Source organism: Pan troglodytes, chromosome 21 (genome assembly GCF_028858775.2).
Source record: "Pan troglodytes isolate AG18354 chromosome 21, NHGRI_mPanTro3-v2.0_pri, whole genome shotgun sequence".
Lineage (NCBI taxonomy): Eukaryota > Metazoa > Chordata > Mammalia > Primates > Hominidae > Pan > Pan troglodytes.
In genome coordinates, this window is record NC_072419.2 from 22,129,061 (window position 1) to 22,143,546 (window position 14,486).

The window sequence follows — 14,486 nt, forward strand, 5'->3', positions numbered from 1 at the left end:
TTCTATAAGCCAAACTCATTGTAATTCTTTGTGATACATTAATTCAGATGGTATAAATGTTTGCTAACTAAAATCAATATCCAGAGATGGAATTCAAGAAATGTCATCTGAGTTGGGAAAAAAATAGTGCAACTGATATTTTGGTACAACTTAGCCATGGCTTAACCCATCTCAATACAGCCACATGATTCTTCTCCTAGCATAGCTACTGAGGGAAGAGGAATATAAAGAATTCTCTACTTCTCATACTGGTTACAGGGCATGATATTCTTTAACTTTGTAGATTGTGAGATCTAAGCTTGTGTCTTGGTTATATGTTGCATTATTGTCACAAATTTGTGATAACGTCCTGTATCTTCTCCCTGTTTTACCTATGTGATTAAAATATTTTTCAAATGTGCACTCTCTCCCTGTCACCTCCATGGGAAGAGCATTTTCTTGCACCATTAAGCCTTGTGCTTGGCCACAGGACATAACTTGGTCAATGGAATGTCAGCAGATATAATGTAAACACAGGCTTTAAATGCCTTGATCTTTTATGCTTTACCATTGCCATGGAAAGACCTTTCTCTGGGTAGCTGTTATTTCCTCACCCTTGTTCTAGGAGGAGCACACGTGCAAAGACCTAGACCAACCTGCATCAAGGAGCCGAGCCTAACTAGGCCTCAGATTGAAGCAGTTTCCCAGACAAGCCCAACCCAGATCAACCAACCACTAAGTGACCCACAGAGGCAAGAATTGATACATTTAAGTCATTGACTTTTGAGTGATTTGTTTTACAGCCAGCTGATTCAACTCCTCCCTAATAGGCTACTTAATTAAAAAACCTTAAGCCTTTTGCATAATTGATCCTAGGACACTTGCTTCTCCTGCTGGTCTTCACTTCCTTCTTTTTTGCTGCTGTCTTAGGCTTTTTGAAGTCCTGTTTAACTTTAGATACCTGTGCTTGTGTTCTTTTAAGTTGCTTTTCTTCAATTTCTTTTTCTTTTCTTGCTCCTTTACCTGATCTGCTACTTCTCCTGGAATCTTTTTTTTATGTTATATTTTATTTCTGCTTTTATCTTTTGCTGCCCCTCTAAATGTCTTTAATTTATAATTTATCTCCCCTTATGTGCCTGATGCTGCTCATTCTGGGCTCTTCTTTTTGTTTCTGCCTCTACCCAATTCTTGTGGGATGATGTCCCAGCTACATCCTGCTGTTCTTTCACCTGCTCTATTCCTCCAGAAGCAGAAAGGCAGACTTAACAAATGATCTGAAATCCTCCCCTTGAAAATTCCAATTTGCTTTCTGGCTCCAATGGCCCACCCACCCCCAGGTGCTCTGGGATGGAGCTTATTAATTACACTCCCTTCAGACTACCCTGACTTGAACAGAGGGAAGGAAAGAGAGAAAGTCGATAGGGAAGGTGAGAGAAGGAAGAACTTGGGAATCTTATTAATGGTATCTTTGTTTTCTGAAATGAGAATTGGAGAAAACAAGGCATACGGTGCATTCATTGTTTTAGAACTGAGAAACAAGCTCCTATTCGTCTTGCCAAAAATTGCAAATGTGTGTGATTCCTCTCCATTAGCTCACAGCAATATTGGAAATGTATTTGACTAAACTGGAACACACCATCAGCCCAAGATGCCCAGAGGCAGCTCAATACAACCATCCATATGCTTCTCTGAGTTAATTTGGAATACAGAGAATTCAGTTTCCAAACTGTCCCCATGAACATTTGTAAAATCCTGCCCATGTGAGTGGAAGGTGATTTGTACCACCACATGCAAGCTCTCAAGAATGCCAGAGGACTGTGTCATGATGGAATGCAAAGGAACGACGGGAGGTATTGAGACCTGCAACTCTTAACTGCTACTGTTTTCATTGGTTTAAACATATTGCTTTATGGAATTTCTGATTTCTCAATGCTTTATTAAAGGATCAGCAGGGGTTAGGCAGTTGTAGTGTAAATTATATCATTGCAGCCACCACAAATGTATATAATGGCCCTCGGTCCCTTACCAGCCCTCTCAGGGGATACAGATTGACCATAGTTACTCAACTCACAGGCAGGAAGTCCCAGAACATGCTATTACTTCCTTCTATAGCATCATAGTCTGTGCATTCTTCTACAGATTATCCCAGGCAATGAATTGCATTTAATATTGCTGTGGGTAATATTTCTTCTTCTGTCTCCCTTTTGCTAGCACTCTTGGAAATAGCTGAAGCACAGTACAAATACTTACATTGCAAAATTATGTTAAGAATTTCACTTAACGTAAACTGCTCCCTAGCTCATATATCAAACATGAAGTGGGTAGATTGAACTTCCGTTTGCTGGGCAACCTCAGTATGTTACCCATCTACTTCTCCCACAACCATTGCCACTTTATCTCTTCCCTTCCTGGACACGATCTTAGTTTCCTAGAGCACCACAAACTGCAAGGCTTAAAATAACAGAAATGTATTCTCTCGGTTTAGGAGGCCAAAAGTTGAAATCAAGGTGTTGGCAGGGTTGATTCCTTGCAGAGGCTCTGAGGGAGAATTCATTCCTTGCTTCTCTTCTAGCTTCTGATGGCCGTCGGCAACCCTAGGTGTTCCTGGACTTGTGGCTGTGTAACTCCCATCTCTGCCTTAGACTTCACATGGCCCTCTCCTCTGTCTGTTTCTTCTCCTTTTCTTTCTCTTACAGGGGCACTTACCACTGGGTCTAGGATCCACCCAGAGATGCATCCAGGATGGTCTATCTTAGCATAATAACATCTGCAAAGGCCCTTTTTCCAAACACAGCAGCAGTCACAGGTTCCAGGTGGGCTTATTATGGGAGACCACCATTCAACCTACTACAGACATCTTGTGTAGGCACCCTGCCTGCAGCTCTCAGTATTCTCTGCATTTACCGTGTGCTTTGGATTTGGAGTTGACCAGAAATATCTCCTCACCTCCACTGCAGCCTGTTCTCCAACCTCTAAATCGGTGTTGGCAGTGGAAAACCACTGGACCAGTAAAAATAATTGCGTTTCTCGCCTGGCTGTGGCCTCATGCAGAAGGCAGAAGAGAAGCCAGATGCTCTTTCTCATTTCAGGCTATTCAGATGACTGGGACTTTCACTGACTCACTTCATCTTGTGCTTTTCTTTTTATGTCTTTTAGCCAAAAATCTTTTTTTTTTTTTTTTTTTTTTTTTTTTTTGCCCCCAGTGAGCAAAGTCCACTCTGCCCTCTCAGTCTGCCAATACCCATGGATCATGATTTCTATTTTGCAATCCTAAGAGACTCATGTCAGTCTGTACAGCTAAGAGCACACTGCTCATTCATGGAGAGCCTGCTATATGTATGTACCAGACACTGCACATGAAGTGAATTGTGCCTTATTTAGTCCTTGTAACAAACCTTTAGGGTAGATAGCAATGCTTCATTTTACAGGTGAAATAACTGAGTCTCAAAGAAGTTACCTGCCTCCCCCCAAAAATGCCCAAAGATAACACAATGGCAGAGTCACGATTGGAAGCCTGCCCTCTGATTCTGCCACCAAGCTGTGTCCATTGGCATCCAGCTTCCTCTGCACATCATTTAATCACTTGCTAATTTGGCATATATGCTCTGGCCATTTTTTATACCTATGGTTTTCTGACCAAGGTTGTTAATAAATACCCTGCATGCTTGCCAAGCACCTACCTGGTGCCTAGTCTATTCTTCTACTTCCAGTTGGTGTGCATGAAGGACCCTATAGTTATTTTATTAGAGTAGGTGCTGGTCACAGTCCCATGGGAGTGAATATGCCAGCTAGCATCCCTCTGATGTTCTCTTGTGATTAATTACCTGTGACTCTGATTATTCCCTCACTGTGACCTCCTCGGCACTTACATGCTAAGGTTGTGCAGTATTCATTTGTTCTTGTGGAAATACGGCTCCGTAATTGCTTCTAAATAATTTTATTTATGCATCTGTTGTAGGCAGAGATCTAAATCTAGCAATTTAAGGCATTACTAGATGATGTCTATAAGGCTCTGAGCAAATTCCCGGGAGCTGGGCGCGTAGTGGGGATTGGGCATCCTAGATCAACATGCGTTTGTGTGTATGTCTGCATAACAAAGCACCTTTTAATGCAGGTCAGGGCTTTTTTCTTGTATTTATTCCCTAGTTCTCCATCCTCCTACCACCACGCAGCAACACACATGTTGCAGTACTGCCCACAGGGAGCTAACATAATGGTGACCGACTGGCGGAGTCGATTTTCATACAGTTTTTGAGAAAGAAGCAGATATCCAAGCCACAGCACACTATGGGTTCATTTGCTACCTTAGTAAATAAAACCCATGGCTTTAATTCCAAGAGGAGTTAGTCTTGTTTCAAATTATAGAATACAGCCAATACAGCTATAGCATGAGCCATGCCGGCTCATGATTGTTACCTCTTGGCTGTTGCCCAAATCTGAACATTGTCTTGTCCCCAAGACTTTACTTCTGGCCTGGTTAGAAAAATGTTCTAATCTAATTGTCTGCCTCTATTGCGTCGACTCTTCTGGGAGATAATGGTCCCTGATGCTGTTCCACATCCTCACTTTTAGCTAACTTTGCATAATGCACATTACATTATCTCTGTCTTCTCCCATTAAGGCCTGCAAAATCATGGGAGATTGATTAAGCCTGAGACTAGGCTAGAAATTTCTTTTGCAATGAAGCTCTTTCAGGAGTAACATTTTTTAAAAAACATATTCATAGGACACGTAGCAAAATAAATGAGACTGCAGACCTCCACGTTCTGCGGAAGAAATGCTCTGCTGCCACTAAAGCTATTCATCAGGGGCAATGGAATTAGAGTCACAGACGTTCCAATATTGTAAGAGAGAATGAATAGAAACGATGGCTCTGTTGTTCTCTTGTAGTCGTTTTTAAAATGGTCTGTAGAATGTGCCTCTGGACAGAAAGGAATGAATGCAAAAAAGAGAAAATTTTACACATTTCTGTTAAACATCTTAGGCTTCTGGCTATAGAAAATAGGACAGCTTCTTTTGAGAGAAGTGTGTCTAGTGCATTTTCCCATCACTTACTAATAAAACAGGACAGACAGACTGACAGGCTGCCTGAAAAGCAGCCTCACAGTGGAAGGACAGCATGATCACACATTTCAGCCTGGGCACGGGAGCCAAGAGACTGTCATTTAATAAGTGGATGAAGAAATCATTTTCCCTGTGGCAAAAAGGGAGAGAAATATTCAGCTGCATCTCTAGACCTCTATCAGGTTAAAATGAATATGTTAAGAGAATTAAGCTGCACCTCCTTTATTAGTGTGACAGTACCCTGGCTAGTTGGCTATATTAAAATGGCAGACACAGTGACCCTGTTGAACTCTTCATGTTGATAGGCAGTCAGAAAATAACGGCTTTATAGTTCTACATCTGCTCAGATCTTTCCAGATTTGCTAAAATTTCCAACGTCTTTGTCTACTTATTATGACAGCTTGTTCTCTCCTGATTTGGGTCTTTATTGGCATGTGAGCATGGCAGCATTATATTTTGGCATGTCTGTGTAATACTACAGAAATCACCTTACTTCAAACTTATTTCGGTGCCTGTCCTTCCTGCCTTGAAAAAGGTGGATAGCAGTATAATGCTTAGACATCAAACCTTCATTTTTTCTCTCCCTATGAACTCTAAAATCATTTTAATTGAAACAAGAAGGTTTTTGCCCCCTGTATTAGCATGTGGTGTTTTTTCTTTGTATCAATCACCACATTAAGAATTTTAAGATATCATCCCATTAAAGCTTTACAATAACCATGAAAGCTATTTATAATGACCTATTCCACTGATAAGAGGGCGGAGGCTTCCAGAAGTTAATCTGGCATAAGGCCACTTGGCTGGGATTCGAATCCAGTCTTTTTTGACTTGGAAATGTTTGTGGTTCCACCCACTCTAAGGCTGCCTTCACACAGTGGAACTTGCCTCTTAGTGACCCTGTTGAAAAGAATGTAGGAGGGTGGAAGGTCTGACCATGTTATCTTAAAATTGATAAGTTGGCTGAATACAGAGGCATAGTGACTGATAATCCAAATGGCATGGATTGCTGACCTGCTGCTGTCATGGCTCAATAGAGCCACTTACTATTTTTGACTGCACCTTACACCTATGGGAGCAGGTGGTGTGAATGAGAGATGGGAAGAAGGGGTAAACTTTCTTTCTAAAGTAGGATTATAGCAATAACCCAGACTCACAGGTGTAACTTGCTGCTTTTCAGCTGTCCACAGGAAAACCAGTGTAAGTCAGTTCATTCCTGCTGTGTGGTCTTGAAAAGTCACCTTAATTACCTTAATTACTTCCATATTCTGTTGGAAGAAAAGAAAATAAAATGAATGTAAAGCACCTAACGTCATGCCAAACAAATAGGAAACACTCAACAAATGGTAGATTTAGATGATTCTCTTCTTGTCTGTTATCTATTCTATTATCCATTTGTTATTCCTACAAGTGAAAATAAGTATTACACCTTTGTTGATAATTTTCTCCCATAACCAGTTCCCCTGGTTACTCCCATTGCTTGCTGTGTTTCCTAGCTTCTAAAACACATATTTCTTTCCACATTTGGAAAATCCTGGAATTGCAATTCATTTTATAATTGGAGTAAAGGGAAGCATGCCAGCTCTCCAGAATGGCATCACCTGTGAAGGTGTGCTCCAAGCCACATGTTCAAGGTATCTCTTCTTCTGATTGTCAACTCCGGTGAGCTATTTGCATTGGCAATACCACATACATCTAAATTTTAACTTAAATTGGAATCACTACCTATTGCTCAATATACCACATGCCCTGTTACAATAAAGAAGTATTGTATACAAAAAGGATTGTCATGGGAGTGAAAATCCAATTAAAGACAGTAGACATAAAGAATTGCAAAGCTCGAGGAGATTGATATATCTTAAAGAACCAGGACTCAGATACTCTTGGTTTTGATAACATACAGAATAATGGGTGTTAACTTTTTTATTAAGTTTCTAAGATCTCTGCCAAACTAATATATTCATGCCTCTGTTCAAGAGAAAAAAAAAATTCCTGCCAGATAATTCTTACTTCTTGCTTTAAAAATAAAATTGTGCATACTTCTGTTTTTAGCACATTCCCTGTTCCTCTGAGGTAACTTTGTCTCTGCTTTGCTGAGATGCTTTCTGATCCCATTTGTGGTGTGTGCAGGGTATGGGGAATGGCCCCTAAACATGCCTTTCCTGAATTCCTCATTCGCTACTGACCTTCCTCTATCGCGAAAGGGTAGCCAAGGTGAAGGCCTCGTGGTTCTGAGGAGACGACAGCACCCAATCTGCACCAAGTTCTACTTAAAACACAGGCATGCTCATGTCATCAGAATATCGAAATGCAGACCAGGATGGAACAGCTTTTGAAGAAGGAGTGTAAGATCGCATCCCCAACCTGAGTGAATTCACCCCCTCTCCATGTGAAGAGAGAGAGAAACTTCTGCACACTGTTAACCTAGATGTGAAAGAGGAATTTTCAGAGATGAAAAACCATTTCCAAGTTTTCACAGGGTCAAGTTGGTAAGGTGGGAATTTCTAGTTTTTCAGGAAAAATCTAGAGTAGTGGTCACAAAAGGTATGTTGTCCTCTCGATGCCTCAGGGTGAGAGGGAGGACACCTTCATCAGAGCTGAGGGAGGGACTCCCGTGGGGATGTGTCCATGGAGATTTCTAGATGGCACCCAGAGAACATCTGTGATTGAGCCGGCACTCGATACCAGCAGCACAAGAACCCAGACCAATGAAAGTATGAGCAGAAGAGGCCAGCCAAGAAGTGACCACAGCCCACACACTACCACACCCACCATGGTCCAAGGGCCTGCGTCGGACTGAGGAGTGTCCTGCTCTTTCCCAATTCCACTTTGAAGCCCTCACACACAAAAACAGACATTTATCCATCCCGGCCACTGCCAGATGACAGTTGCAAAATTAGAAATGGGACTCAGGGAAGAAGGCAGGGAGGTACCTGTGAGAAGCATAAGGGAGCCCTGAGATACACATTTTGAGCTGCAGTGTAAAAGTATAATAATATATTAATTCGAGTGAAACTCCCAAGAGAGACTGTATTAAACCAGGAGTGACTGAAAACAAATTTGGTTACTAAATGAAATAAATAAGCTGTTGGCTCCAGGCAGATCGTAGGCCAAAGTGGAAAGCTGGTATTGGTTATGAGTAAAAGTGAGGGCAGCCTCCTAGGTATACACCCCTGGTGGGTGGAGTTTGTCTCTCACTCCATCAGTTCCCCATTCTTTTTTTTTTTTTTTTTTTTGAGACAGAGTCTCACTCTGTCACCCGGGCCTGGAGTGCAGTGGTGTGATCTCGGCCCACTGCACCCTCCGTCTCCTGGGTTCAAGTGATTCTGCCTCAGCCTCCCTAGTAGCTGGGATTACAGGCGTGTGCCATGACGCCCAGCTAATTTTTGTATTTTTAGTAGAGACAGGGTTTTGCCATGTTGGCCAGGCTGGTCTTGAACTCCTGACCTCAAGTGATCCACCCGCCTCGGCCTCCCAAAGTGCTAGGATTATAGGCGTGAGCCACCGTGCCCAGCCAGTTCCCCATTCTTTATGATAACGTACAGTCATATCAAAGAAGAAGTTCAAAGAAGAGTTCCTTTACATTTGGGCTGAAACCTACTCTTGGACCTTCACCTGGTAGCTCATTAGTGTTAACATAAGAACTCTGTTTTTCACCTCAGCAGGCCTGTTACTCTGGTAAACGCCCCAGGACATGACTGCTCTGTCTGCCCTTCCATACCTCTAGACGCTGGCTTGGATTGTTCTTCACCCTGAATTGCCTGGTTCTAACTTTAATTCCATCTCAAATTGGATTTCCTCTCTTGCCTCTATACAATCTTCTCTACCATCCCTCGTGCTAGTAAAACTCCTCCTCCAGTTCTAACTAGTGTTGATAGGCCCATATGGTATTCTGGGCTTTGTCACTGAAAATCCTGAAATTCTTTGCTTCAGTCATTTGCAGTGATTCAGGTTTATGGAGCTTCGCATGTTACACATGGCTACTAGAGTGGTGTACCCATATGGGGTTCAATTTCCTAACTCCCTTCTCCCTGACTGCTAATGCTTTTCCTTCTGTTCAGGCTGGGCACTTCAGATCTCAAACACAATTTGTTAGTATCCATCTCCTTAGCTATGGTAGAACAGTGACTTCTCCAGGGATGTTTCTGGGTTCGAGACTAATGTTCCATTTACCACATCTCAAGATCCTGTTCCTGTTTTGCGGAATAATCCCTGCTGCACTGTTTTTATTTTGTTTTTTTCAAGTTACCAGGCTTTGTGCTCTTTTTCCCTGTAGTTTTTCTCCCGTGTTTATCTATTGTTTCCTACTAATATATGCTGAGAGTCAGTTGGCCTAGTGTGCATAATTCAAATGTGGTTCGACAGCACAGGGACACAACAGACATGATTAGATCATTCATGTTTAGATCAGGAAGGATGGGGGAAAAATTTGATTTGGGGCTTGGGGAGCACAGTTAAAGTTTTTCCAGGATAGCCAAGGAGGATTTATAGTAATTTTTAAAAATTGTGTCAGGCCAATAAAGTTTATGAACTAGATCCCGTCACAAAACTTAGATTGAAAACTCATCCAACAATGGCTAATAGCTGGAAAGAAAATGGTTACCCTATGTTTCAAAACAAAAGTAGAGATTCAGTTGAACTGATAAATATGAATGTGTTTATACAGACAGGTGAACATAAGTTTTCAGATTGGGGGAAAATGCAAAGTACACACATCCCATATATTCATGGCCAGAGAATTCTATCTTTTTCATCATTCATTCATTTCATAAATAGTAGGTATAGGCATATTAACTATGTGCCAGGCACTGTGATAAGCCCTGGGGCTACAGAAATAGGAGACATGGCTTTTGGTCTCTTACTAGGAAACAGAATAGCTTCAGGCTGTGTAGTGCAACCATGGTCTTCTGTGCTGGTTGTGTTAGGTAGGGAAGGTGGGGGTGGAGAGGAAGTTCAGGGAAGGCTTTCTGGAAATAATGATAGCTGACTGAATATTGAAGGGTGGGGACAGGGTTTTAGGAACAAAGAACAATTGATGCAGGCATGGAAAACAAGCATGGAACATACCACATATGGAACATGTGGGTATGGAAGGGAGGATGAGTGAAACAGGGCAGGTAGGATGGGCACAGATCGAGATGGGGGGTTTTTGATGTGTTAAGAGATTCAGATTAGTTCTCTGATGTCTCTAGAAGGCCATCATTAGTCTTTTTTTTTTTTTTTTTTTTTTTTGGTGGGGTTTATTTCAAATACTGAAAAAGTCCTTTGGGCTCTTGGGGCTCCCCACACTCATGGTTCCTTTCCCCACAACTCACTGCCCTTCTCCCAACAGAAAATCTATTTCAAGGACAGTATGCTTTTTAAATGAATAATTAACATTGTGTTCTCAGCTAACTGCAGAACCAGAGGAGCTGTTTGCATCTGTCTATGCAGATTGAGTTTCTTTAATCTCACACCAGGCCTCCAGCCACATGGAAACAAGGCAGTTATCTGCAAAGCTGAACTAGATTTCATCTCTAGTGGACTCCACTTCCCCCTCTCATATTTATCCCACGCCAGCCTCACGGTTAAGAAGGACCGTCAGGAATGTTTTTATCAACTCCAAGCTCTAATTCATGTTCCTCCAAATCTCTCACCCCACCCTCCCAACCCTACCCCCAAGATTTCATTGAGATTTCTCCCAACAGTTATTTGGAAAAAAGGTAAAACAAAACATGTTCAAGGTCTTGGTGCTTAGCCCAAGGGGCTCCATGTGCTGGGACACTGATGGGCAGGGGCTTCTGCCTCTCTAACCCATGCCCAAGCCACCTCCTGACCCCTGGCTGCAAAAGATGGGAGGGGCAGAAGCCATCACAGGACTTGTAACTGCCCAATGGGCTCACCTTACCCGGTGCCTAGACAGAGCTGATTTATCAAGACAGGGGACTTGCAACAGAGAAAGAGTAAAATTCTCAGAGCCGGCTGTGCAGAGACAGGAGTTTTATTATTCAAATCAGTTTTGCCCAAGCATTCCAGGATCAGAGATTTTAAGGATAATTTGGCGGGTGGAGGAAGGCCAGTGAGTCAAGAGTGCTGATTGGTTGGCTGGAGATGAAACCATAGGGAACTGAAGCTGTCCTCTTGCACTGAGTCAGTCAGTTCCAGGGTGAGCCACAAGATCACATGAGCCAGCTTATCAATCTGAGTGCTGCCAGCTGATCCATCAAGCAAACTATCTCAAGCACTGATCTTAGAAGAAGTTTAGGGAGGGTGAGAATCTTGTAGCCTCAGGCTGCATGACTCCTAAACCGTAATTTCTAATCTTGTGGCTAATCTGTTAGTCCTACAAAGGCATTCCAGTCCCTAAGCAAGAAGGAGGTTTGTTTTGGGAAAGGACTGCTATCCTCTTTGTTTTAAACTATCAACTATAAACTACGTTCTTCCCAAAGTTGGTTCAGCCTACACCCAGTAATAAACAAAGACAGCTTGGAGGTTAGAGGCAAGATGGAGTTGGTTAAGTCAGATCTCTTTCATTGTCTCAGTTACAATTTTGCAATGGCGATTTCAGACCCAGAGGATCAGCATCTCAGGATCTGGCAGAGCCCCGGGCAGGATCATTCAGCTTGGCCACCCGCTGGCTTGCTGGTGATGAGTGAGGATTTTCTGGGCAGATCCTGTGTGGTGGGGATGTGGTCACCAGTCATCAGGTTCTTGTCTGGTTGTGCACTTGGCAGCTGCTTATTCTCCTATTTGGCTTTGGCCATGTTGTAGTCTTCTGAGGCAAAGTACTTTTTCCCTTTTCGGAGTCCCTTCATAAGGAAGCTGGGCCCCCAGGCCTTTGTCCTAGGCTTGGATATTTGGCCTTTAGCTTTTCCTTCTCCACTCTCTCAGGGAGAGTACATTCTTTCTCCCGCATGCCCTGCTTCTTCTCGCCTGTCTCCTCCACGGTGTTCTCGTTTAGTTTCTGGGACATTGTGGGACTGGGACAATAGAGTATAGGAGGTCCAGGAAGTCAACCAACTGAGAGATGGGGAGGGGAAACAGGACATCCTGCGATGCTGCTTTGGTCCCTGTCAATAGGGTTGCTCCTCATCAGTCATCTTAAGCAGGGCGTGGTCTAAACGAATTTTCATTCCAGATAGCTGAGGCAGAGGCAGGGAGGCTGGTAGGAGACTGCCGTTGTGATCTAAGCAGGAAATGATGAAATGATGGCAAGGCTGAATCCAAGCAGTTCTCCAGGACAGAAGGACACTCAGAAGATATGTGGCTGCATGGAGATGGGGGACAAGGCAGGGCAGTGCTTTGGATATGGCCCAGTTTCCAAGCTTGTGAAACTAAGTGGGTTATGTCCCATTCACTGAGTTAAGAAGGAACGAATGAGTGTGGGGTGGAAGAGAATGAAGTTTTTTCCTGAATGTGTTTGTGTTGGGGTTTGTTATAATGAGTCTCAGGGTCTGGGGCCATCAAAGAAGGGATGATCACGTTGCTTCTGGAGCACAAGAGAGAAAAACCCAGGCTGGATATTTAGATTATTGGAGGAAAAAAATAAAAGGGCAATTACAACATCTTGTTAGTTAACCTCTCTTGCTCCTTGCCTCCTGGTCTGCAGACTGAATTGTAATGGCTCCTACCTCAGACAGTAATAGGATAAACTGAGATAACAATATGTCAGCTATGGAGAACACACCTGTGCAATGTGCAATGACTGCTGCTTATTATTAATATTGTTATTAATTTGTTGAAGGTGGAAGAAGCACTTAGACTATTCATGTAATTTATTTCTAAATTTAAATTTAAATGACAGTTCCTAGAGCTACTTACAGAGACTCCAGAGAGAACCCACCTTCTCAGAGGTTCCCCTGTCATCACCCAACCAAGTGGACAAAAAGCTGTTAGAGTCACCAAGCTGTTTTTTTTGTTTGTTTGTTTGTTTACATCATTGCCAGTTAGATGGCATCTTTAATGTCAGGGCAGACTCACACATAACTAAGGCAGTGCTATAAGGAGTAGAAATAATAACTGAAAATGTGTTATCAAGCAGTAAATGAGTCTCAGGATTCTGGGAACATATGGTTGGTATTGGTTGACTTTAGAGAAGGTCACAGAAAAAAGGTTCTGTGGACTCCCCAGTGATAACTGGGGGCCTGGGGGAGAGAGGCAGTGAACATCATCTGGCCCAGAAGGGAATGTTCTGGGTCACAGGCGGTTCCTGAGGATACTTGGGGATGTCACTTTGTTCTTGCTATTCTAAAAGTCAAGGTGGATGTTGGGCTGAACTTTTAGGCTGCATTCACGTGATTGGGGTAGAACATTTTAACACATTGCCGTTTGCTCTCATTGAGTCATGTGCATTTGTTCATTCTTAGTCTCTTCTCTCTATTTCAAGTTATTTCTTCCCACCTGTTTGGAACAACATCAGCACTGCATATTGGCCTCAAATGAGTTAAGATTCCTAAGTTCCTAACTAGCCATAGCACAAGGTTTTTCAGCTTGACTGGTCTCAAGGCTTTTCTCAGAATCCATCGATTCTTCCAGAAAACTTTGCTCAGGACATGCAGATTGCAATAATTTGTTTTCCCCAAAATGTATCAAGAATTATTTATTTTAAAATATAAAAACTTCCTCTAAACAGTTTGAGAATCTCATTGCTGAAAACATATAAAATGGGTACACAATTAATTTCTCTCCAGATGTGATACTATAACTAGTAACTTGTTTAAAGTTGAAAGAGAGTAATTTGCATCTGGAGGAAGGTGTTGAAAATGCAAGTTCTGGTCCTTTCATGTTCCTGATGTCTTTGGAATTTGTCTTTGTCTTTAAAGTAGTACTGTTTTGGACTCAGCTCCAATACAGATGACTTCCACCCTCCCCTTGGACTGATTGAGTGAAAATGAGAGAATGAAATAATGTTATCCAGGAGATTCACATACCCCACCAAGCCACGCAGATTATACTTTTAATACACGGGGGTAGTTTAGACACCTCAAGTCTGTATGGATACCTCAGGGTTTAATTGGGTTTTGTGGTGATGCCCCAAGAGCTTCATGCCATTTTTAGATATATTTGTTCAAAAACAGATCAATAATTGATTTAGATGTGGGAGGTAAAGATAGATGCGCACTAACTGTGGATGGGCTCTGCAGTGAGAAGGCAGATAGGGGCAGAAGGGGCTGGTAGTGGTGGCTCAGGTGGATGCACACTGAAGGGGAAGGACCAGGGGATGGGGCGAGGCATTGCTGTCATTCGTCTTGAACGGAACAGTTGTTTCATTCTGAAAGTGCTTGAGAATATACTTTTTGGTGCTTTGAGTTTGGCTAATGGTTCATAGTCTCATTGTTCTGATGAAATGACTTCAAACTCATTGTTGTCATTATTGAGAAACAAGTTCTCTCCAAATAAGTTTGAGGAGACATTCTCCAAGGAAACAATCTCTTAAATGCGAGATATTTGTGAACTTTTTCCATAAA

The 14,486-nt window shown here is 42.4% G+C and overlaps 1 protein-coding gene and 1 pseudogene across 11 annotated transcripts in view; one reads left to right on the forward strand and one right to left on the reverse strand.

Annotated features, from left to right (window-relative positions):
• Positions 1 to 14,486, forward strand: part of MACROD2 (mono-ADP ribosylhydrolase 2) — a 2,047,165-nt gene that overhangs the window by 1,601,835 nt on the left and 430,844 nt on the right. The window lies entirely within an intron of this gene.
• Positions 11,634 to 11,992, reverse strand: LOC129138223 (alpha-endosulfine-like; annotated as a pseudogene).